We start from the raw sequence: 7,181 nt of genomic DNA on the forward strand, positions 1-7,181 counted from the left end.
GGAATCTCCCTCATGAACACCACCTCACAGCAGACAAGAGGCAGGGCTGGCTCTCCCATACTTATACTTATGCCCTCTGGGCAAGACCATCTTCAACCTTAACATTTATGGTCAGCTCCACTGTGCTACCCAGTACTGCAGAAGTTGAGGGGCAAGACCTGCTCTCCCACTTTGATGACTTGGATTAAGCTCTCCAGCCTGCTGTAGGTGGCAAGAGGTGAGGTGTGGCATCTCTTCCTCACCCATATCAGAGCAGACAAATGGTAGGGTCAGCTCTCCCATGGTCATGGCCTGAGGGCTGGCTCATCCATGCTTCCACCACCAGGGTCAGCTCTATTGTGCTGCCCACGTGAGGTACAAGACCTGCTCCTCTGAGTGCTGCAGCTAATGAGGGGGCAGAGACAGCTCTCCTGATGTTATTATTCCAGGGTCAGGCCTGCCACAGATCATGAGGCACAAGAGAGAGGAGGCTGTCTCTCCCTAGGGTCTGCTCTCAGGAGTACTGCAGCTGGCTGGTGGCAGAGTTGCCTCCCCTGCTCTCATGTCCCCCAGGGCCAGCTCTCCCATAGTGCTCAGGTGAAGGGTGGAGCCAGTTCTGTACAGCTCTCAGAAATCACCATGTCCTCACAGGGTACTGGAAACCAGAAATGTCTGCCTGGCCTTTAGGTAACAGATCCTTGCTGCTACAGGGCTACAGTCCCAGACCTGGCTTCAGGTCGTAGCACAGGTCAGGACCCAGCACCATGGTACCACGTGGAATCACTACAAAATCATGGCCTTTCCCTATTGTGCCCACACCCTTGTTTCTCTTTCTCTTCCATTTTTATAACATTTACTCACTCCTTTTAGTGGTGACTGTGGACGCTGAGTGTCTGGGGTCATCTCAGGAGTGCTATGCCCTGATCATGATTTGTGGTGCCAGGCAGTAGTCATTTCAGGCATGGCTTCCTTACCTATGCCAGTACGGTGATCATCTCGGGCAAGCTCCCTCTCTGTGCCCATGGCACCTGTTTATCTTAGGCTCACCCCGCTCCCCTAACCTGCCCATGCAGCCCCTTGCAAGAGTCATCTGTTGCTGTGAGAGATATTTAAATCAATGGCATTCAATCTGGCTTTTCTTAATCAGCCACCATGTTCCTGACTAGCCTAGGACTGCAGCCACGAGTGGTGGCGGCATATTGCCACTGCTCAGTTTATGCCGTCTGCTCAGGCAACCAGAGACACTGGCCCTGCCACCCATGAGATGCCAGCGTTGAAGATGGCTCTGCCAATCTCTCTCCACAAGGTTGGGCTGAGCCCAGACCATACCGACGTCCACGCGGGCCTGGTAGGAATGAGACTCTAATGCTTAGATTATCCAAAGGCTTTATATATTTGGTATTGTTCAATAACAAGATGCCCACACAATTAGAGATGTAACCCAATACCCAACCTAGATACATCAACTACCTTTGACTGCTAGGGAAGTCTGCTTCCATATTTCCCTCTCTCTAGTGTTCTCTCCCCCAGCTCCTCCTCTTCCTTCTCCTCTTCCTCTCCTTAGTCCTCTTCTTCCTCTCTTTATTCCTCCCACCTTAGCTCCTCTCAACTTGTGAGAAAAATATCCTGCTACAATCTGTCTTGACCTTACTCCCGCCAGGGGTTCTTCTGGTTTCTAGCTTGCCCCACATCCTAGCAGCCCATCTGGTCCTGCCTAGTGCCTGGACTGTTGATAGTTTCAGCCTGGCATTTTTTTCAGGGAACAATAAGCTTCTAATTATTCAGATGTCTATAGGTAAGAACACTGAGAGTAGACAAAGCCTCTCTCTTTTCTGCCACCAACTGACATACATGTGACACAGTAACCACACATACAATGCCTCTAGGAGCAGAAGACTATTTTTATAGATATAGTTCACCAACGTGTTATCTAAAATATAAGGATATTTTTCATTGTTTTCACATAGTTAACTAGGTAATTTGCTAGGTTTGATATAGTTATGGAGAATTGTGGAAATGCACACACACACACACACACACACACATATATGTATATATATATGAAAATGAAATTGAATAAAACTGTTTTTTTTTCAAAAGTTGAATAGCTGCTTCCCATTAGTTCAACAATATTTATCCTATTATTTACCGCTTTCATTTAATGGTGTTTATAGAAAATAAATCAAAAGCCATGTCTGTAGAGACTTCTATTTGTAAATGTTAATCGTCACTTTACTTTTACATAAAAAGAATATCCCAAATATTAATTAACAGGTAAATAATTTTTAAGTAAGCAAGGAATCAAGTTTTATTTTAGCAAGCAAACCAATACTTTAGCATATGGGGAGGGTGGAGAGCAGAGTAGAAGGCAGACTGAACCAAGTGGCAACTGGTATAAATTATATTTCAAAAATTATTTTAAATTTACCTTGTGTTCTTTGACAGTTCCCTACATGTACATAGTTAATTGCTCATTTTATTCATTTAAGCCACTCTCTATTACTTTCTCCCTCCCATCTTACTTCTTCTCTTACTGATAGCCATTGTCTTCTTAAGTTGTTTTTCTTTGCGTGTGACTTGGAGTTTAATTAGGGTTACTTGCATACACATGGGAGGGAAATATTTGCTGGAGCACAAACAATGTGGTAAGTGATGACCATGCTGAAATAAATATCTATTCATTCGGCCACTATGAAACTGTCAATAGTCCCTCATTAACAAAAGGCCCTCGTGAATTTTCCCACTTCTACGATACATTTTCGCAGGGCACAATCTTGTGCAGGTCTTGTGCTTGTATATACAACCATGGCAAGTTTGTTAGTGCACTGGCTATATTATGTTCTTTTCTTCGCATTTATCATTACAGTCCCCATGCTTTGGACTGGTTGATGTCACATATATGACCCATCTAAGGCCAAACACTCTTATCATCCCTTACTCTTAGTGTCCTTGTCTAGTAATGAGGCAGCTTCACCTAGTGCTCATTAAGAAAGCCATGGTATCTATGTAATCACCCAGATACCGTCTCTTGTTTTATAGTACCACCCTAGCTGGTAATTAACTAAGAAACCAGTTGTCTGCCACCTCAACACCTCTGTCTCTATTCCAACAATATGTACATGTTATAAGAAGATCATTATTATAGCTCAGATTGTTCATAGCTAGATAAAACTTCATGTTTATACTCCATCAATTACCTGCAGTAGTAGCTTACGGTAAGGCTACTTTGTCATGGTCAAAGAGTAAACTGTTCAGTTATGTTAACCTGATAATGAATCTCAAAATAACTTATGTTGAGTGAAAGAAACTAAACTCCCCCAAAGCATTTGTTTAAACATATGAAAAATGAAAACTAGTCTTAACAGTATACCAAATTAGATCAATCATTGCCAAAAGTCAAGAAGATATGTTAGTGTAAAAGAAAAGCATTACAAAGAGGCACAATAGAATTTTGCCTTGTGATTGATGCACTCATTATCTTGGTTATGATGATAGCTTCCCAGGTGCATAGTCATATCATTTAATGAAAGGATGTGTTATGGGAAATGCATCATCAAGTAATTATGTCTGTATGTTCATGGTGCAGTGTATTGTTTCTGGGCAACATGACGGTGTAATGTGTTTCTTAGTGAGAGTGCTGTAGGCATTTTTAGTATGATAATAATCATTTTCAGTTCCAAAGAAATCTAAGCAAATGAATGATATGCTAAAGACATGACATATTTTATAAAGTTGTCTACATATACTATGCAAGCTCCATACCTGGAGCTCATGGGCCTGGGGGGTTGCTTTGTGTAGGTAACAAGCATGCTGCTTAAAGGGAGTAGGGCTTTACGGTGCACTGCTATAAGCTCCAGGCACTGTAGTCTTAGGCTACATATTTGTACCAAGATTTACTTCTTCAGTAAATCAATTTTATCTCATTACAATTTTTATTTTGAAGAGTTTTATTAAGGTTTTGGAGTCTTTTTATAACAATACAGCTTAAAACACAAATATATTGTACAATTTTACAAAAGAATATTTTTCATGATTTTCTTATACTATAATTTTTGTCTTAGTTTTCATCTTTTATGTGCATGTTCATAAACAAATGAGCATGCTCACATGTGGGGGTGTATGTGCATATGTCTGTACACATGTACATGTATCATATGCCTGTGGATGACATATGGCAACCTCAGGAGCATTTCTTCCTATTTTGAGACTGGGTCTCTTACTATTCTGGAACTTAGCATACTAGAGTAGCTGAACAGTTAAGCCTAAGGATCCTGGCTCTGCCTCTTTAGCAGTAGGAATGGAGATAGGTATCACCACTCCTAACCTTTTATGTGACTGTTGGGGATCAAATACCAGGCCCCCCGTTCACAAGGGACCATGTCCCTGACTGGAACATCTCCCCAGTCCTCAGTTTTAAAGTTTTTAGACTTTATTTTTACCTTTTAAGTTTTGTTAAATGCTAATACATCCTGCTACAAACATACACATAACCAAGATTGTAGAGCCAGGGGAATTCTTTCTAGTGCCTTCCAACTCCTATCTTGGAATGCTTTCATGCAAAATAACATATCTGGGGCTGTCATCTCCTAGAACAACAAGACATGCTTCTGGAATTCTTCCTGAGAGACATGTCTCATGCTATTTTACAGTTAAGCTCATTTAAAAAATTAAAGATAGAAAGAATCCTAAAATAATGCTTAAGTAGGGTAGTATAGTAATGCACGAATCAGCAAGTCACATCTTGTCATCAGCAAGTGAGACTTCCTGCACATGAATTCTATGTGTTTGAATTTATATAACTGGAAAACAGATTTGTTTCACCAACATCACCACAAGTGCATGAATAAGTTATTCCCAAATGACATTATGATAGTTCCATTACCACTATGTGTATGTGTGTGTTGTTTCTAAACAAAATATCCTATGTGGACAGGGCCTGTATGTATTTAAGGATTATAGATTAGTCTGCTTTCAATATGTGCAGCTTATTGCCTGTTGATAATTCCTAATAAGGAGATAAATGAAGGTGAGTATATTTTAGAGAGGGTAGTGTGGTATGAGGACATCTGCAATCCCAGAGTGTCATGAGCATGTCTGTGCTTGTAGAGTGTCACATGTGTGATCATACAGTAGCATTGGCACAGGTATGATCATACAGTGGCATTAGCACATGATTTATCACATGGTAGCTTAGGGCATGTGTGATCAGAGAGTGGAATTATCACATGAAATATCATAATGTGGCATTAGCATCTGTGTGATCATAGAGTTAACATTAGCACATGTGTGATTATAGAGAACCATTAGCACATGCATGATCATAAAGTTCCATTAGCACATGAGTGATCATAATGTGGCATTAGCAAATGAATAACTGTAGAGCAGTACTAGCACATGTCGAATTGTCTCAAGGCAGTTAAACTAATTTGAGTATCTTCACTGAAACAGGCTGTCTAGACCTTCACTGCTTTATAACAATGAATTTTAAAAGTGGAAGGTTTTTTTTTTTTCTAACCTGGCTAGCTCTAAAATAATTGAGATGGAGACTTACAGATTTATTCAACACTCTTTAAGCACAATGACTGAGCAGATATTTCTAACCCTCTCTGCTACCTAGGTACTTCTCAGCCACATTCCTGAGAATGGCGATCTCCCTTCTGATCAAACACACTCACACAAAGATCTTCATTCATGTTCTCCATGACACCAGCCTCTACTTATTTTCATATTTGTGTAGCAGCACAGCACAGAACAATTCATGATCATACAGTTACCCTAGTCTTGTTAGCTCTGATCAGGCAGTTCTTCAGGGTTTGAAGGCAGTATGTCTTTCTGGTTTTTAACGAGGACTCTACAAGCAGGTTTTCAACTAAGGTAAACTTGGCAGGTGAAGGGAAATCACTGAGCAATATTCTATGCAGGGTTTAGACTGCTGTGGTTGATTAAACTTACTGAAAAGTTTCAAAAAGAACATTGTGTGGTAACATGTGCAGTATAGTTTCAAAGGCTTCCAAATTATGGCAATTAAAAAAAGAAAATTAAACCAGCTTCAATAATTTATTGTGAGCTGTAAATATTCATGATAATATTTGGTAACGGCAGAATGGGGTTTTCAAGAAGTAAGTGGAAATGGAAAGAAACATAAGCTGTCTGGTTGTGTAGACCATTATTTTAATGATTCTAGGTTTCGACCCAGTAAGTTCTTCCTAGAAGCTACTTGTCCAACCATCCTCTTTAACCTGATTTTCCTGTCATAGCTTTCTGATCTAATGATAGCTATGTCACCATTTAAAATTTCTTTGCTGTCTGTCTGGCTCTACCTCTAGATAAGAAAATTGTGGATAGAAGAATCCCTTAAAGTCTTACACACGAATAGAAATGACACTTCCTTGACAAGTCCTGTTCTTCTTGTCCAGTCCAAATAACTAATAGGACACTGTGCCAGTAAGCATTCCCTTCCATTTTTTTTTTTAATATTAGAAAAACTGTAGGGAGTGGGTCTTATGCTAAGATTCTGTTCCTCAGTTGGTTATTGATCCATCAATAATGATGCTGGTGGAATAAGTGAAACTTCCTGGTCCCCTGCAGGTAAGCTAGCAGAGGCAGAACGAGATAGAGGATCAGGAGAACTGGAAAGAACAGGGTTGTAGCTGCAGGAGAAAACGCCAACTAGGGTTTCAACTGTGAGTTTTTGGATAGAGTGACCAATGGCCACTATCTGATTATGCCTGGAATGGGAAGGAAGGTTCAAGAGTGCCCAGTCATTGAGTTAGCAAAGGCATTTTAAGATTAACTGGTGTGTGTGTGTGTGTGTGTGTGTGTGTGTGTGTTTGTGTGTTATTTTTCATCTGGGGACCTGAGAAACCTGGGTGGGCACTTGTAGCACAGCCATTCTAGGAGATTAAGGTGGAGTAGCAAACTAAAAACAAACATGATATTTTTTAAATTAAAGATATAGAGACTGAAACATACCTCCTCCATGTTGCTATCCAGATAGATAGTCTTATGAAAATTTGGAGCACATTACTTTACATATATGTTTTACAGTTTGGATCATGATATAACTTTTGCACAACTTCAACTTGCAACTTTTTTCTCTCTACTGGAACTTGAGCTAAATGCTTTCCAAAAGTGATGTTAGCTGGCCTCAAACCTGTGATCTTCCTGCTTTACCTTTCAAGTATCATCTAATGCCAAACATT

At 40.3% G+C, this 7,181-nt stretch overlaps 1 non-coding gene across 1 annotated transcript; it reads right to left on the minus strand.

Annotated features, from left to right (window-relative positions):
- Positions 1-1,740: 1,740 nt before the first annotated feature.
- LOC117704780 (small nucleolar RNA SNORA17) lies at positions 1,741-1,872 on the minus strand. Its single transcript, XR_004606310.1, has one exon. It is a non-coding gene; the product is annotated as a small nucleolar RNA SNORA17 (small nucleolar RNA).
- Positions 1,873-7,181: the final 5,309 nt, after the last annotated feature.

The sequence above is a fragment of the Arvicanthis niloticus genome, chromosome 2, assembly GCF_011762505.2.
Source record: "Arvicanthis niloticus isolate mArvNil1 chromosome 2, mArvNil1.pat.X, whole genome shotgun sequence".
NCBI lineage: Eukaryota > Metazoa > Chordata > Mammalia > Rodentia > Muridae > Arvicanthis > Arvicanthis niloticus.